The 19572-nt window shown below is 43.0% G+C and overlaps 1 protein-coding gene across 4 annotated transcripts in view; it reads right to left on the bottom strand.

The window, feature by feature from the left end:
* Positions 1–19572, bottom strand: part of LOC124802124 (calcium homeostasis endoplasmic reticulum protein) — a 341070-nt gene that overhangs the window by 59181 nt on the left and 262317 nt on the right. The window lies entirely within an intron of this gene.

The raw sequence follows: 19572 nt of genomic DNA, 5'->3' as shown, positions 1-19572 counted from the left end.
AAATAATATAAGAATATTCAAGGAATAGTGCGTAAAATTACTGAAGTACTTATTCACTTGTCTAATCCAGTTAACATATTTTACATTCTGAGTAGCAAGTCACTCTTGCTACCCAATTTTAGGCTTTGCAGAATGTTTACCATCTCATTTTAATAGTGCAGATATGGGGAAACAATGAATTTCCATATTTACAAGAAATTGCTATAAATTACAAAACAACTTCTAGCAGCATCTACAAACTTGTTCAATATAAACATACTTGCATAACAAATCCTTTTAATATTAACTATGTAGTGAGCACCTGCAAAAAATTTTGCAATGTAATGTGGAGGAGAAGACACTCGAATAAATGGAAAACATGGCTAATTGAGATAATTTCAAACATGTATCCTTTGTTCAAAAGTATATACTAGTTCTGTGCATAGGTACTGTAGGCCTGTTTATATCAGTCTGTATGTTGGTCTGCTTCTGGGAGGAGTTGACATTTTTGCACAACTTTTCGAATTTTCCTTGCAGCAACAATGTCATTGTACCGAAATCCCCTCTGGCCCGTATAATATGGAATAGTATCAACACATTGCAGTGTGGCACAATTACTGACAAGGTCACTGTCTACATCCCCATTTTATCATTCATGGGCTTCTTCTATGTTTAATCTTCAGCCACTCATTCTTTTCTTCACTGACAACTTCAAAACTACTTAAATCCATTGCCAGATTCATTATCTGTCAGTTGTTATTTCTTCAACATTGAAACCTATAAAATCACTTTCTTCTATATCTGGAACAATTTTCCTCCACTATCAAACTGGTGTACGTGGCTTGACTTCCTGCCAAGTATCAGAAACCATCCAGGATTGTCAACTTCTTTCACAAAGCCACCAAATCATCCTTATTAGCTTGCATTTTCAGCAGACCAGCCCAGTAGCGCTGTTTTACCGACACCCTGGTCCACTGGTTGTACAATGGCAGGCATGCTAGGAGGTTAAAAAAGTTACCAAAACTAGGCATGATTGTCTTAATGGGATTGCCGCGATCGTTCTTTAAATAAAAATATGGCACTTCAGTCTTTGATCGCTAATTCTTATTTTCAATGACCGGTTCCAGGCTAGCTGCCCATCTTCACATCATATATTGCAGTTACAGAGTAACTCTGCAGTTACAGAGAAATTCTTCCTGGAAGGAATCATCAGACCACTTTGGAAAGTGAGTTCGCGAATCCCATAACACTGAATCTGTTAACCATCCAGATAAAGTAATGAATTCTCTCTCTAGCCCTATGGTTTCATAAACAAAACTAGCTTCACTGGCACACACCGTGCCTGAAACAATGACACCTTCTACCCGTTTTTGGCTAAGCCATTGCGAAAGAATAGCATCATGCTTTTTTGTGCAGATGGTCCACAACTAGAATCAGATTTTCTGACAAAATCCTGTATTTTCAGCTTATTCTTGTTAATCTCCTGAACAGCTTGTCTTGTTGTTGTTGTTGTTGTTGTGGTCTTCAGTCCTGAGACTGGTTTGATGCAGCTCTTCATGCTAAACTATCCTGTGCAAGCTCCTTCATCTCCCAGTACCTACTGCAACCTACATCCTTCTGAATCTGCTAAGTGTATTCATCTCTTGGTCTCCCTCTACGATTTTTAGCCTCCACGCTGCCCTTGATGCCTCAGGAGATGTCCTACCAACCGATCCCTTCTTCTAGTCAAGCTGTGCCACAAACTTCTCTTCTCCCCAATCCTATTCAATACCTCCTCATTAGTTACATGATCTACCCACCTAATCTTCAACATTCTTCTGTAGCATCACATTTCAAAAGCTTCTATTCTCTTCTTGTCCAAACTATTTATTGTCCATGTTTCACTTCCATACATTGCTACACTCCATACAAATACTTTCAGAAACGACTTCCTGGCACTTAAATCTATATTCGATGTTAACAAATTTTTCTTCTTCAGAAACGCTTTCCTTGCCATTGCCAGTCTACATTTTATGTCCTCTCTACTTTGACCATCATCAGATATTTTGCTCCCCAAATAGCAAAACTCCTCTACTACTTTAAGTGCCTCATTTCCTAATCTAATTCCCTCAGCATCACCTGACTTAATTCGACTACATTCCATTATCCTCGTTTTGCTTTTGTTGATGTTCATCTTATATCCTCCTTTCAAGACACTGCCCATTCCATTCAACTGCTCTTCCAAGTCCTTCGCTGTCTCTGACGGAATTACAATGTCATCGGCGAACCTCAAAGTTTTTATTTCTTCTCCCTGTATTTTAATACCTACTCGGAATTTATCTTTTGTTTCCTTTACTGCTTCCTCAATATACAGATTGAATAACATTGGGGAGAGGCTACAACCCTGTCTTACTCCCTTCCCAACCACTGCTTCCCTTTCATGTCCCTCGACTCTTATAACTGCCATCTGGTTTCTGTACAAATTGTAAATAGCCTTTCGCTCCCTGTATTTTACCCCTGCCACCTTTAGAATTTGAAAGAGAGTATTCCAGTCAACATTGTCAAAAGCTTTCTCTAAGTCTACAAATGCTAGAAATGTAGGTTTGCCTTTTCTTAATCTTTCTTCTAAGATAAGTTGTAAGGTTAGTATTGCCTCATGTGTTCCAACATTTCTACGGAATCCAAACTGATCTTCCCCGAGGTCGGCTTCTACCAGTTTTTCCATTCGTCTGTAAATAATTCGTGTTAGCATTTTGCAGCTGTGACTTATTAAACTGATAGTTCGGTAATTTTCACATCTGTCAGCACCTGCTTTCTTTGGGATTGAAATTATTATATTCTTTTTGAAGTCTGAGGGTATTTCGCCTGTCTCATACATCTTGCTCACCAGATGGTACAGTTTTGTTAGGACTGGCTCTCCCAAGGCCGTCAGTAGTTCTAATGGAATGTTGTCTACTCCCGGGGCCTTGTTTCGACTCAGGTCTTTCAGTGCTGTCAAACTCTTCACGCAGTATCATATCTCCCATTTCATCTTCATCTACATCCTCTTCCATTTCCATAATATTGTCCCCCAAGTACATTGCCCTTGTATAGACCCTCTATATACTCCTTCCACCTTTCTGCTTTCCCCTCTTTGCTTAGAACTGGGTTTCCATCTGAGCTCTTGATATTCATAACAAGTGGCTCTCTTTTCTCCAAAGGTCTCTTTAATTTTCCTGTAGGCTGTATCTATCTTACCCCTAGTGAGATAAGCCTCCATATACTTACATTTGTCCTCTAGCCATGCCTGCTTAGCCATTTTGCACTTCCTGTCGATCTCATTTTTGAGACGTTTGTATTCCTTTTTGCCTGCTTCATTTACTGCATTTTTATATTTTCTCCTTTCATCAATTAAATTCAATATTTCTTCTGTTACCCAAGGATTTCTACTAGCCCTCATCTTTTTACCTACTTGATCCTCTGCTGCCTTCACTACTTCATCCCTCAGTGCTACCCATTCGTCTTCTACTGTATTTCTTTCCCCCATTCCTGTCAATTGTTCCCTTATGCTCTCCCTGAAACTCTGTACAACCTCTGGTTTAGTCAGTTTATCCAGGTTCCATCTCCTTAAATTCCCACCTTTTTGCAATTTCTTCAGTTTTAATCTACAGTTCATAACCAATAGATTGTGGTCAGAGTCCACATCTGCCCCTGGAAATGTCCTACAATTTAAAACCTGGTTCCTAAATCTCTGTGTTACCATTATATAATCTATCTGATACCTTTTAGTATCTCCAGGATTCTTCCATGTATACAATCTTCTTTTATGATTCTTGAACCAAACGTTAGCTATGATTAAGTTATGCTCTGTGCAAAATTCTAACAGATGGCTCCCTCTTTCATTTCTTAGCCCCAATCCATATTCACCTACTATGTTTCCTTCTCTCCCTTTTCCTACTGTCGAATTTCAGTCACCCATGACTATTAAATTTTCGTCTCCCTTCACTACCTGAATAATTTCTTTTATCTCATCATACATTTCTTCAATTTCTTCATCATCTGCAGAGCTAGTTGGCATATAAACTTGGACTACTGTAGTAGGCACGGGCTTCGTGTCTATCTTGGCCACTATAATACATTCACTATGCTGTTTGTAGTAGCTTACCCGCACTCCTATTTTTTTTTATTCATTATTAAACCTACTCCTGCATTACCCCTATTTGATTTTGTATTTATAACCCTGTATTCACCTGACCAGAAGTCTTGTTCCTCCTGCCACCTAACTTCACTAATTCCCACTATATCTAACTTTAACCTATCCATTTCCCTTTTTAAATTTTCAAACCTACCTGCCCGATTAAGGGATCTGACATTCCATGCTCTGATCCGTAGAATGACAGTTTTCTTTCTCCTGATAACAACGTTCTCTTGAGTAGACCCCGCCCGGAGATCTGAATGGGGGACTATTTTACCTCCGGAATATTTTACCCAAGAGGACGCCATCACCTTGCTTTCAGCCGTTCACAGTACCACAACAACAAGGCCGTTTTGGTTAATGTTACAAGGCCAGATCAGTCAATCATCCAGACTGTTGCCCCTGCAACTACTGAAAAGGCTGCTGCCCCTCTTCAGGAACCACACGTTTGTCTGGCCTCTCAACAGATACCCCTCCGTTGTGGTTGCACCTACGGTACGGCTATCTGTATCATTGGGGCACGCAAGCCTCCCCACCAACGGCAAGGTCCATGGTTCATGGGGGGAGGCAGCTTGTCTTATAATATTATAATCAGCACATAGTTCTGCAGCAGTTCCCCCCTTCTCAAATCTTTCAATTAATTCTAATTTTTGCTTTAATGTCAACAGATGTTTCCTTTGTTTCTACATCATCTCTTCTACAAATTTCTTTTAACTTAGTTCACTTACACTACAATTAACACCAGAAAACCGAGTTTGTTTTCAATTTACATGGAACAGGCTGGCTGAAAACAACAAAAATTGTGCTCTGTTGCCATGCAGCTGGTTGTTTATTGCTGTTTGCTGTAGAAAAATATTGCACATCCTTTTTCTTTTTTAGATGCATGAATAATTTGCAAAACAGATAATACACACACACAAATAGTTGGAAGTACACTGAATATAATTATTATAAAAATCTGTAGGTGCTGGTGAGTTCACTATAATTTTTTTTTTTTTTTTTTAACTCATCTAGTAAACATTTTTGCATGCATTAAGACCGCTATTACCTTTAAGTGCTACATAAAACTTTTCAGTTACCTTCGCTGTATGCTTTAAGATAGTTATTGATTATATTGTTACAGAGAAACCTCAGGAACAAAATGGTACCACACAAGGAACGGTGACAGTATGAAGGGGAAAATTTAATTAAGGAAGCTTAACATTAGAAGGAAATAGAATATAATGCCTAACCAGTAGCTAAGTTTTCTACTTTTACTATTTTACTTTATATGTGGCAAGGGCCTTATCGACCACATGCCTGCTCTATAAGCTCGTCCATTTGTCTCTGTCAGGTGAGCTATTTGTCCATTTGGTGTTGATGTTCATCCTAGTTGTATCTTCCCAGATGTCATCTCACCACCTAACTCTGAGCCCTCCTCTTCTTGTCATTCCATCTATCGTTTTAAAGAATGTAGGTAATGCTTTCTCCATCGCCATTGTTCTTGATATATGGTCTGTCCAGTTCAATCTTCTCTTCTTTAGTGCTTCAATGACGTCATAGTGTTTGAAGAGCGCTCTTTTTTCCCCCTTACCTTCTGTTCCACATTATTTTCATCGTATACAGATTCAAAAATTTTCCTTAATGTTTTCCTTTGGGATATTAATAGTTTTTCTTTACCTTTCTTCCCAAAATTTAATGCTTCATTTCTGCATAATTTAATGGGTATAGTAATTGATTGTTAAAAGCACAATTTGAAGTTAGTACTAAGTGATTTTTTCCTTTAGAACTTTGATGAAAATGAAAACTGCTTTGTTCGCTGTTGCTAGATGGGCATCTATTTCTATACCCGTTCTACCATTATTACTAAAAAGGCTCTCTAATAGTCAACAGTCTTGAAACTGAATCCATCCACAGCTGAAAGAGCATTACTTCTGATTTCCCTACTTATGATCAGGTATTCATCTTCCTTCATTGCCACACACCCCTGTTTTCTCAGAGATTTTTTAGTAATTTTGCCTCATTCTGATTAATTCTATTTTGGAACTTGTTATTAATGCCCCATCATCTGCAGTCGCTTCCCTTGTGGATTAGTTTTACTGAGGTCTCTAATGATCTGTTCTCAAACAAGGTTACATAAAACAGGAGGATATTTCCAATTTCCTCATCATATTCAAAAGTGTGTGTCGATGTAAGGTATCATAGGCCTTCCTGAAATACAGAAATTATATGTGGGCATCTACATCAAATCCCCACCTGTTCTGAGTTATTTGTCTTAAAGTGAATAAATGATCTACTGCGGATCCCTTCATGCAGAAATTACATTTGTATTCCCAACTTAGTTTTTCAGTTACTGGGATCAGCATGTTTAATAGGCAAATTGATAGGATTTTATAAGTGAAATCTAGTAGTACATCTGGTCTTCACAACAATTCTTCTTACTCTTCAATTTATTTATTGCTTATTGTATTTTGTTTGCTGATGGGGTGCTGACTTGTATATCAACTGTATCAGATTCTTCAAATTTAAAGTAAGTAGATAACTGCAGTTGAGTAGTAGTGAAAAGTATGTTTTCCATCACTTCTGTATATAACTCTTGTTTGTCGGTATTTTCCTATGCTGAGCCTTTACAAATTGTTCCCTTTTAGTTAATTTACCAAAATATTTTTTTAAAATATTTTGATACATCTACCTTGCCCTATTATGCTTAAATCATCCTCCGCGTCTCATATCATGTTGATTCACTTTCCTTTTATCTTGGGGTTCACTGCGTTTCCTGACAGATTTTATAGCATCTTTCCTGCAGTGTCACGCTGTTTCTTTCTTAAAACCACAATTCCCTTGAATTTATTCTCTCCAGCACTTTTTCTTGGCACTTGCTGTTAAATCAAATTTTGTTATGTCTTTTCTTTTTCCTACAATTTTAGAATTTATTTCTTGAATACTGTTCTTAAGGTGTTTCCATTTGCTTTCAACATATTGTTGTTTGCTACTGGCCAGTCTAATTTTTGTTAGGTTACTTTCCATTTCTTTTATGAAGTATTCTTTTATATTTTCTTTAGTGAGATTTCTTGTGTGGTGTCTAATGATTTCACTCTGCTTCCATTTAATTTCCTTTTGAGTTTTATTTTCATATTTAATATGATTAACATACGGACTGTGTCACAATCCATACTTACAGAAGACAAATTTTCTAATAATGCCAGTAGTAAAACTTGAAGTAGTATATACTACTCCCAGCTTCCAGAACTTGTCTATTGGCTCTTCAGGATGGAAAGTGTGACTGATTGGTGAAGGATGGAAAGATACGGCGTGTAAGTCACATCCTAATTTGAGAAGGATCAACCTGTTGTAAGGATGAGATACACAAGGATGAAGGAGAAGTTCCAGAGAGAGGAGGGACATCAAAGATCGTACACTGTTAAGCACTGTGCCATATTCAGTACAGGGATGACACAAGTGACAAAATGAGAAGTAAAGACACATTTAAAGAATGGAATTCAGAGAAACTAGTACCGTGTACTGTATGGGAGCATCCAAATGTGGCATAGCAGGCAATTGGGGCAGCTGTAGAGAACACTCAGCAACTGATAACTGGCTTTTCCAAGACATTTCAATTCAGTGGTAGTCATTTCCATATAAAAACCGTTACAGCGAACACACATTATTTGGTAAACAAAATGAATTGTCTTATGTCAATATGTCTTTGACGCTGTAGGCCTTAGCAGTAGCAGGCATAGAGTAAATGGTGATGGATGGATGGATGGATGGATGGATGGATGGATGGATGCATGCATGCATGGGACACATTTATAGTGGGAACTATTGCAGAAGAATGAATCTTGGGATAGAGATAGTGGCACTGGAATGTATATGAGTTGTCAAGGATGCTGCAGAAATTATGAGGGCAATACAAGGCAACAGCAATTGGTGTCAGGAGGATATCAGAGAAATATGATCTAATATTGTGCTCAAAAAAGTCGCACCCTTTACATAATAACGGATTGAGACATTCAATAAAGGCATGGGTACTGCTGGGTGGTGGGGGCCACTTCCGATTCTTTTTACAAACAAATCTCCTGGACAGTCTCCTTCAACCCTCTGACAATTACAGCTACACAACACTGTTTCCCACCAATGGCAGACTCTGCTTGGAACACAAGCCTCACTACCTTCTCCGGCCTTCCTACCACTTCTCTGACACTCCTCTGGCCCATGGCTCTCCCATCTTCCAGATGCTTTTATCCACTAGCCATTTGTCCCCTGGCCTTCCCCTTGACCTACTGTCCATTTTCATATTGTTTATCTTCTACACATTCTCATCTCCTACACTCTCTTTCTCCAATCTTTTCTTGTATGGATGCCTTGTGTTGTCTCCTTGACCATTTTATTTATTAACTTTTCCATTTTTGTTACACCTATCTGACTTCTCAAGAACTTTGTATCCCCTGCTCACTTCTTCCTTTTTCCTTCTCCTTCATGACCCAGGTTTCTATGGTGTAAAACAAAACTGGTCTATAATATGTTTGGTAACCACCACCTTACTTTTTTATGGAGGACTTCTTTTTACCGTAACACATCGCTTACACTTGTCATAAAGAGTAAGCTTGGCTTGCCCATTCACTTACCTCTCGGTAATTTCTTCCATTTTCCTGTGTTGTCTCCCCAGGTACTTGAAATTTTCCACAGCTTTCAGCTGTACCCAACCCAGTCATGTTTGCTGTAGTGCATCCTTTTATGTTCTGTGAGCAGCATCTCACACTTCTTTCCATTAAATTTTATGCCGTATTATCGCACAACTTCTTCCCAAGCATCTAATTTCACGTAACCAGCAAATATCATCACAGTCATCCTGTATCCAATCTCTCCTGCCACTTGAGTCATCATATCATCCAACATCATGATGAAAAGTTCCTTATTTCAGACCATCCCCCTGTGTCAGTCATACTGTTCTCTCTCTTCTCTCACACAACTTACACTTCCCTGGTACTACCATTTTATCCTCAAAGTCATTTTCTCTCTCTCTCTTTCCTTCTTAGTGCCTTCCATACTTTACTTCTGAATACAGTGTCATATAATTTCTTCAAATATAAGAAGACCGTAAGCATACCTTTCCCATACTCATGGTGGTGTTACTGCAGTTGTCTCACAGTATATATCAGATTTACTGTGAATGTTCCTGGCCTGATGCCATACTGTTCTTCTTTCAGCTGCTTTTCCACTGTTCTCCAGATTCATCTCTCAGATTTTTGCACAGTAACACACAGGGTAACACCCGTTTCAATTTCCTATCATGAATGTAAGTACAATTATTGCCCTCTTCTAGTCTTCTGGAGCCATCATTTCTTTTCATATGGCTCTCACAACTGTATGCAATCATTGCGCACCCACCTCTTATGCTGCTCTCATAATTTCCACATTTAGTTCACACAAAACAGGAGCCCTTCCAAAGTAGCATATTATATTATCTATTATTTATAGAATATTATATGATGTACAGAATACTATATTATCAAATGTAATTCTGGAATCTGATTTACAGTAAGCAATGGGTATAAACTTCACGACCCATGAATTAAGCATTCAGTTATCATCTGATTGGGAAACAATTAAACATGGTGTCTCCAAGTTTCAGTCATGTGGCTATAGTGTTTTCTTGTGGACATTACTGATCTTCCATCAGTTTGTTTAATTCAAATACTTTGACAATAAATACTAGCTTGGAGAGCATATTACCAAGCTGCTACAGAGCCTAAACAAATAACTATTTGGAATCCAAACTTGTCAGAAGAGGAAACATAAGAAGATGGAATTCTTTAGACATTTTTGTTTCATTATATCATACAGTATCATACACTCCTGGAAATTGAAATAAGAACACCGTGAATTCATTGTCCCAGGAAGGGGAAACTTTATTGGCACATTCCTGGGGTCAGATACATCACATGATCACACTGACAGAACCACAGGCACATAGACACAGGCAACAGAGCATGCACAATGTCGGCACTAGTACAGTGTATATCCACCTTTCGCAGCAATGCAGGCTGCTATTCTCCCATGGAGACGATCGTAGAGATGCTGGATGTAGTCCTGTGGAATGGCTTGCCATGCCATTTCCACCTGGCGCCTCAGTTGGACCAGCGTTCGTGCTGGACGTGCAGACCGCGTGAGACGACGCTTCATCCAGTCCCAAACATGCTCAATGGGGGACAGATCCGGTGATCTTGCTGGCCAGGGTAGTTGACTTACACCTTCTAGAGCACGTTGGGTGGCACGGGATACATGCGGACGTGCATTGTCCTGTTGGAACAGCAAGTTCCCTTGCCGGTCTAGGAATGGTAGAACGATGGGTTCGATGACGGTTTGGATGTACCGTGCACTATTCAGTGTCCCCTCGACGTTCACCAGTGGTGTACGGCCAGTGTAGGAGATCGCTCCCCACACCATGATGCCGGGTGTTGGCCCTGTGTGCCTCGGTCGTATGCAGTCCTGATTGTGGCGCTCACCTGCACGGCGCCAAACACGCATACGACCATCATTGGCACCAAGGCAGAAGCGACTCTCATCGCTGAAGACGACACGTCTCCATTCGTCCCTCCATTCACGCCTGTCGCGACACCACTGGAGGCAGGCTGCACGATGTTGGAGCGTGAGCGGAAGACGGCCTAACGGTGTGCGGGACCGTAGCCCAGCTTCATGGAGACGGTTGCGAATGGTCCTCGCCGATACCCCAGGAGCAACAGTGTCCCTAATTTGCTGGGAAGTGGCGGTGCGGTCCCCTACGGCACTGCGTAGGATCCTACGGTCTTGGCGTGCATCCGTGCGTCGCTGCGGTCCGGTCCCAGGTCGACGGGCACGTGCACCTTCCGCCGACCACTGGCGACAACATCGATGTACTGTGGAGACCTCACGCCCCACGTGTTGAGCAATTCGGCGGTACGTCCACCCGGCCTCCCGCATGCCCACTATACGCCCTCGCTCAAAGTCCGTCAACTGCACATACGGTTCACGTCCACGCTGTCGCGGCATGCTACCAGTGTTAAAGACTGCGATGGAGCTCCGTATGCCACGGCAAACTGGCTGACACAGACGGCGGCGGTGCACAAATGCTGCGCAGCTAGCGCCATTCGACGGCCAACACCGCGGTTCCTGGTGTGTCTGCTGTGCCGTGCGTGTGATCATTGCTTGTACAGCCCTCTCGCAGTGTCCGGAGCAAGTATGGTGGGTCTGACACACCGGTGTCAATGTGTTCTTTTTTCCATTTCCAGGAGTGAATTTTGGGACAACTCCCCAAGGGAAGCTAAAATTTTCCATGTCTTAAAGTGTTCAATTAAAATTTCTTTTATCGTGAATATGACAATGAAATTACATCATATATACATTTGCTCAAAGTACAGGGTAAATTAACTACTACTTTTCAGTTCATATGATCCCTACTGAGAACAGCTGAAAGTACTACCTCCAGTTTTCAATCTACATCTCAGTTCCCAAGACCAATACCAAGACCAATAACAATCTGCATAAAGATTTGAAGGCCCTTACAATAGCTCAAAAACAGGCACCCATTATTCAGGAATAAAAAATTTCAATAATGTGCTAATATGTTTTGCTATTATTAAAGTAAAGAAAATTGGTTTCTGGGGCATATGGACCGCAACACAAACAGAAATGTCTGGCCAACTTCACCCAAATCTTTTTTTCAGCACACCATATATTAAGTTGATGACTAAGGTCACAGTGTCTTTGCTTTGCATGCCGGTATTCTGGTTGCTATGGTTTATTTATCAATTGCCTTTTTTATTTGTAGTTCACTGTTGTTGAAGAGTTTTATATCATCATTTGGAAATAGTGAGTGGAGCTGTGGATGCTACAAAATGGAGTGCCAAGTACATAAATCAGAACATTTCCAACATATTCTTCTGTTTGAGTTCAACAGACACGTAACAGCTGCTGAGGTAGTCAGAAGCATTTGTGCCTTGTATAGGGATAATACCACTAGCATGGCAAGAAAATGGATTTATCATTTTAACAAGAATTGTTTTGACATTAGTAACTCTCCAAATTCAGGAGGAACTGTGGGGTTTGATGATGATCGTTTAAACGCGTTAATCCACAATGATTCATGTCAGTGTACTCGAGAACTGGCAAATGTGATGAACTGCAATCACGCCATCATTGTGCGACATCTGCATGCAATGGGGAAGGTTCAAAGAACAGGTGTATGTGTACCGCATGCTCTAAGACAAAATCACAAAAATATGACCATATCTGCATCTTTGCTTGTTCATCAACAAATGGTCCATGAACAACATCTACTGCTGATGAGAAATGGTGTCTTTATGCTAACATAAGGAAAAGAAAGGAATGGTTCAGCCCAAACAAAGCAGCAACCCCATACAAAGACGTGCGTGCATCCACAAAAGATAATTTTATGTATTTTATGCATCTGGTGGAACAATGACGATGTAGTGTACTACGAATTGCTTCCCAGTGTAACCACCACTTCTTACGTTTATTGTCGAGAACTGAGATGACTTGCAGATTCAGTCCAAGAACAACAACCACGAAGAATGCATGAAATTATGCTATTCTGCAGTAACACCTGTCAACATTCTGCTAGATTGACAAAAAGATGCTATACAGGAGTCGGGTTGGGAAGTAATTCCATGTCTACCTTATTCACTTAATATTACACCCTCAGATTTTCACCTTTTCTATTTTTTATCGAATAATCTTCAGCCAACTTCCTTTCTGGATGAAAACATGCTCTGAATATTGTTCGACGAGTTCTGCATGTCAAAATCATGTCATTTCTACAGTCGCGGAATCAAAAAGTTGCCACAGCATTGGTAGAATATTGCAAATAGTGAAAAAGATTATATTATTCATGAGTAAAGCCTCTCATGTGTATCAGTTGTGTCCACATAACATGTGGAAAAATGCTATGAACTTATGCACCAGCCTAACATATTCTCTCATAAGCAAGGAAGTTGTATGAACTACAACAGACTCTAAATGAACAAAAAAAATGTAGATACTGACATACCAAAAACCAAGACTGACTTACGAAGAGGCAATGGATTTTGGGAATGACAGGCTTCCCCCCCACCCCCCCCCCCACCCCCCCAGAAATAAAACAGTCAAACAAGTCCCAAAAAACACACTTCTTTTGCAGTCAAGAAAGAGATACTAACCTCCATTTAACGTATGTAAATCCTGTAAACAACCCAGAATTGTGAAAATAAAGCATACAGACTAAGCAAAGCACACATCACTGGAAACACCAGAAGAAATAACATTTCAAATTACACAAGCTCATGTCAAAATCCTATGCACAGATAAGTATAGAAAGAAAGCACGGGAAAAAAATCGGAAAATTCCCAGCACATAAAATCAACCAATCAAAAAACAGATGAAGATTACTTGAATACAGGAAATTAAGAAGACACTTACAAAAGGCTTTCGCACACAGCCTTCATCAGCAAAAGAGAAACACACCATTCAAAGACACAAATAAGGACACAGGTCATGCACAACTCCAGCATCTTGGGCAGGAATGCAACTAACACGTGGGATGCATGTAGCAATCTGGAGGGGACGGGGAAGGGGTGGTAGTGTACAGATGGGGAGAGAGAGAGAACCACTGTCTGGTGGACTGGTTGGGGACTACAATGCCAACATGTGCAGTGTCAGGAAACTGTGCAGCAGGGAGATGGGGAAAAAAGGAACGAAGAAGGAGAGGAGCGGGCAAAGATGGGCGGGTGCTTTGGCAGAGGGGAGCAAACAAAGATTGTGGGAGACTAGAATGGGGAGAAGATGATATGACAGACTGGATGGATAGAAACTGTTAGGTGAAGGCTGTGGGGACAGTATGTTACCGTAGGTTCGAGGTGGAATAATTACAGGGTGGAGAACTTATTGTAAGGATAACATCCATCTGCGCAGTTCAGAAAAGCTTGTGGTGGATGGGAGGATCTGGGTGGCTTGGTTAATGAAGAAGCCATTGAAATCAATATGTTCAGCTGCATGTTGTGCCACAAGGTGGTCCACTTTGCTCTTGGCCATGGGTTGGCCGTGGCCATTCATCCTGGTGGAGGGCTGGTTGGTAGTGATACCATTATAAAAAGCTATGCAATGAGTGCAGCAGAGCAGGTTAATGACATGGCTGCATTCACAGGTGGCCCAACCCCTGATGCGTTAGGAGAAACCTGTGACAGGACTGGAATAGGAAGTGCTGGGTGGGTATATTGGGCAGGTCTTGCACCTGGGTCTTACACAGGGATATGATCCTTGTGGCAAGGGGATAGGGCTGGGTGTAACATTCTGGCAAGGCAGAGGCAATATACGCCTCAGGGTTACATGCAATCACCTACTGAGGGCTTGTGGTCACTAGGTAAATTGGTTCGGAGGCTCCAGTGAGGTCTAGGTCCTCGGTGGGCACTAAGATCTCCAACTCATCCTCAGAATGGCGACTTGCAGGAAATGGTAGTGTGGTGGCCACTGGGGCTCTTTCTTCTTTACGGTTTTCTTCTTCCTGTCCTCTCACTTCTCTTTTGGTTTCTCTCTGGCTGTGGGCAGTTCGAGTTTTCTCAGGAACCTATGATGATCATGAAGCCACTGGCTGGTGATCCGGCTTCACAGCAGCAGAACCCTTGGAAGGTAGTGTCCGAGGGGACCCCTTCCTTGTGAGAGGAGCTAGAGGAGGCTGTTGCTTCTCTGGCCACAGAGTGGGGACCAATGTCCCCAATGGCTTGGGAGGGGGAGGGGGGGGGGGGGGACGGTGCTCGAAATAGATGTTATAGTAACAGCGGGAGGAGGAGTGCCCCCAACTATAAGGGGGGCAGCCATAGTCTGGCAGCCCTGGAGGCTCATTTTAAGACGCATAGCAGACGGGGATGCTATTTTCATAGAGGAAAATGTCATCGTAGCCATAGCATATGAGGATGTCACTTGTACAGGGTTAAGACAGTCGTATTTCTTTTCTGCCTCTGTGAATGTCAGCCTATCCAGGATCTTATATTCTATTATCTTCTTCTCTTTCTGATAAATGGTGCAGTCCGGCGAACAGGGAGAATGGTGCTCTCTGCAGATGACACAAATGGGAGGGGCACAAGGAATGTTTGTGTGAGACAGGCATTAGCATTCCCGATGTATGGGGGCTGGTGTTATATTGAATGGACATGTGCCCAAATTTCCAGCATTTGAAGCACTGCATAGGGGAGGAACATAGGGTTTAACATCACACCATTAGACCATCACCTTGACCTTTTCAGGCAACGATCATTTTAAAAGGCCAAGATAAGGGCATGGGTAGCAATCCTGTGGTCTTTAGGTCTCCTAAACACACACGCCTGATGAAGTGAACACCTTGTCGCTGTAGGTTGGCATGCAATTCGTCATCGGACTGCAAGGGGAGATCTTCTATGGAACATAAACCCTTGGACCACGTTTATACTCGTATAGGGCGTGATGGAGACCAGGACATCACCCAGCTTGGCACAGGTGAGCAATGCACGCGACTGGGCAGGGGATACTGTTTTTATCAGGACTGACACATTCTGCAGTTTGGATATTCCCACTTCTTCCCCAAACTTGTCCTCTAAGTTCTCAATGAAAAACAGAGGCTTTGTCATCATAAAGGATTTCTCATCTTAGCTTGCACAAACTAAGTATTTACAAGAGTATGCCTCTCCTATGTTCCTTTCATTGTGTAGCCAGGGAAGGGAACAATTTGTGGTCATACCTCTCGGGATTATATTGCACCTTACCTCTCTTAAGAGTTTGCTGGAGCCTTTTGACCACCAGCATCGGACAACTGCCCTGATGCTGCCCACTCCAATTTGGAGCTCTTCCCATGGGCACCACTTAGTCAGAGCAAAGGCCACAGTGTGATGGCCATTGCCGGGAATCCTGATACCCCAAGAAGATGGGCATTTACTCCTAGGCATACATGTGGTGTTTGTAGTTCAGGCATCAGTAGTGTGATCCCTGTGTTGTCAGGGGACTACAACCAAGAGGGTACATGATGAACCCCCCCCCCCCCCCCGCCATGACAGATTGGCTACCGCACTGGATATTGGGCACAAAAAGATACATTATTATCGTGGGTGCAGGAGATGACAGTGCACAATGGATGTAAAGTATTCACCCCGTAAGACTTCCTTGCCCAAAAAGGTGGATGATGGACGCAATTACATTTCCATTAAAATAGTAGGTACACAAGCTCTCAGGGTATGATGGATACAAGATGCAACACGTAAGGCATCCTTCCCCAAATGGCCCACACTTCTGTAGAATTTGGAAAGTGGAGATCAAACCCAAAAAGGGGATCATAACTCATTAGTCCAAAAGATAGGACACTCCTTTTAGTTATCTCTTACCACAGGCAAGAATACTGCAGGTCAACTCTGGCCCCAAAGATGCAGAGGAACATCATGATAGGTAATCGAAGTCTTGATGAAGGATGTAGTTCAGTTGTTCCAGCCTGGGGTGGCACTGGGTGATAAAGGGGACACTTCTTTGTGGCTGTTTCTTGGGGATGGTGGGAGCATTGGAGGTGTGAGACCGAAACGGCATGAGATATCTGTTTGCGGACAAGGTCTGGGGGATAGTGCCTGTCTGTGAAGGCCTTGGTGTGACCCTCAGCATGCTTAGCAAGGGAGTTCTTGTCACATACAGCATCCATGGGAGGCCAGGCTGCATGGGAGGGATTTTTTGGTATGAAAGAGATGACAGATGTCTAAATGCAGGAACTGTTGGGGGTTGGTGGGTTTAGTGTGGACAAAGGCACGGATGGAACCATTACGGAGGAGGAGAACAACTTCTAGGAAGGTGGCACACTGTGTTGAGGAATATCACACAAAGCAGATGGGAGAGAAATATTGAGGTTGTTAAGGAAAGGAGATAGGGTGTCTTGGCCTTGAGTCCAGATCATGAAAGGTATTATCACTGAATCTGAACCAGACTAGGGGTTTGACCTTTTGGGAGGCTAGGAACGTTCCTGTAGATAGTCCATAAAAAGACTAGCATAGGAGGTGCCCGGCAAGTGCCCTTGGCTGTGCCGCTGATTTCTTTGTATACCTTTCCTTCAAAGGAGAAGTAGTTGTGGGATATGATAAAGGTAGTAACGTGTATGAGGAATGGAGTAGTTTGTTTGGAGTCTGAAGGACATTGGGAAAGGTAGTGTTGAACAGCAGTAAGACCATGGGCATGAGGGATGTTGATGTATAGGGATGTGGCGTCAACAGTGACAAGTAAAGATTCAGGAGGTGAAGGGATGGGGATGGTGGAGAGTCAGTGAAGGAAGTCGTTGGTTTCTTTCATGTGGGAGGGAAGATTACAGGCAACTGGTTGGAGGTACTGGTCAATGAGGGCCGAAATTCTTTCCGTGGGGCACAACAACCAGCCATAATGGGCTATGCAAGATTGTTGGGTTTGTGGATTTTAGGGAGCATGTAGAAGGTGGGTGTGTCATAGTAGTGAGGAGGGAAATGGATTCGGGGGGGGGATTTTCTGGGAAGGACCTAAGACCTTAAGCGGGGATTGGAGTTTTTGTTGGACTTCTGGGATGGGATCACTCTGGCAAGGTGGAAGTGTCAGACAATCAACTGAGGGTTTTGGTGGAAAAGTCAACAACAGTATTATGCAAATGTTTTGGCTCTGGATTTGGATTTGGTTGAGAGTTGGTAGGGAGTCTTGGGGAATGTGGGAAGTTAAAAAGGTCAGCTACGCAGGGTGTAGATGTTGTGGGGCATGGATGTGCTGGAATGCTATGGGTAGGATAGGGGCTGGATAGCGCTGCCCCAAAGTGGCAGAAGGATTTCAGTAAGTTGGATAACATATGGAGGTGGTGTCTGGAATGCTCCTCCTGGTGTAGGAGAGTAAGGGATTCAATTATAGAGATGTGATGTATGGAGTGGGGATTGCACAGGAGTATCTTGTGGAGGTAGGGGAAGTGGTTCTGGGATGCCTGCGGCATGGACATATGTTTTTGCAGTACTAGGTTTGCGATAGCCAGGGATTGACGGAATTGGAAAAGGTGTAGGTCACTGGGAAAGGAGGAGTGATATCCAGAGAAAGGAATCTTTTTGGTTAGGCTATTTGGGGGGATTCCATGGTTTAGGGAGCATCTGAGAAGCAGGATGTGAGAATGGGTTTTAGTCAGGGAAAGGTAAACTTTTCTGAACTGGTACAGAAAGATGGAGCAGAGGTCCATTGTGGCAGGAATGGTGTAAAGGAAACAGGAATGACGCATAAATGGGGCAAATAGGTGTTGATGGTTATGAGAGGAGCTAAGTAAGTTTAAAAAAGTGTGAAAAATATTCAAATACACACAGAAACATGCACAGATATGTGAAAATAGGCACAAATACACAAAACATGCAACAATGCATGAAACCATATAAAAATATGCACAAATACACTCCTGGAAATGGAAAAAAGAACACATTGACACCGGTGTGTCAGACCCACCATACTTGCTCCGGACACTGCGAGAGGGCTGTACAAGCAATGATCACACGCACGGCACAGCGGACACACCAGGAACCGCGGTGTTGGCCGTCGAATGGCGCTAGCTGCGCAGCATTTGTGCACCGCCGCCGTCAGTGTCAGCCAGTTTGCCGTGGCATACGGAGCTCCATCGCAGTCTTTAACACTGGTAGCATGACGCGACAGCGTGGACGTGAACCGTATGTGCAGTTGACGGACTTTGAGCGAGGGCGTATAGTGGGCATGCGGGAGGCCGGGTGGACGTACCGCCGAATTGCTCAACACGTGGGGCGTGAGGTCTCCACAGTACATCGATGTTGTCGCCAGTGGTCGGCGGAAGGTGCACGTGCCCGTCGACCTGGGACCGGACCGCAGCGACGCACGGATGCACGCCAAGACCGTAGGATCCTACGCAGTGCCGTAGGGGACCGCACCGCCACTTCCCAGCAAATTAGGGACACTGTTGCTCCTGGGGTATCGGCGAGGACCATTCGCAACCGTCTCCATGAAGCTGGGCTACGGTCCCGCACACCGTTAGGCCGTCTTCCGCTCACGCTCCAACATCGTGCAGCCCGCCTCCAGTGGTGTCGCGACAGGCGTGAATGGAGGGACGAATGGAGACGTGTCGTCTTCAGCGATGAGAGTCGCTTCTGCCTTGGTGCCAATGATGGTCGTATGCGTGTTTGGCGCCGTGCAGGTGAGCGCCACAATCAGGACTGCATACGACCGAGGCACACAGGGCCAACACCCGGCATCATGGTGTGGGGAGCGATCTCCTACACTGGCCGTACACCACTGGTGATCGTCGAGGGGACACTGAATAGTGCACGGTACATCCAAACCGTCATCGAACCCACCGTTCTACCATTCCTAGACCGGCAAGGGAACTTGCTGTTCCAACCGGACAATGCACGTCCGCATGTATCCCGTGCCACCCAACGTGCTCTAGAAGGTGTAAGTCAACTACC

The sequence above is a fragment of the Schistocerca piceifrons genome, chromosome 1, assembly GCF_021461385.2.
Source record: "Schistocerca piceifrons isolate TAMUIC-IGC-003096 chromosome 1, iqSchPice1.1, whole genome shotgun sequence".
Classification (NCBI taxonomy): domain Eukaryota; kingdom Metazoa; phylum Arthropoda; class Insecta; order Orthoptera; family Acrididae; genus Schistocerca; species Schistocerca piceifrons.
The sequence above is the reverse complement of the archived record's forward strand: the minus strand, read 5'-3'. Positions and strand labels throughout refer to the sequence as shown.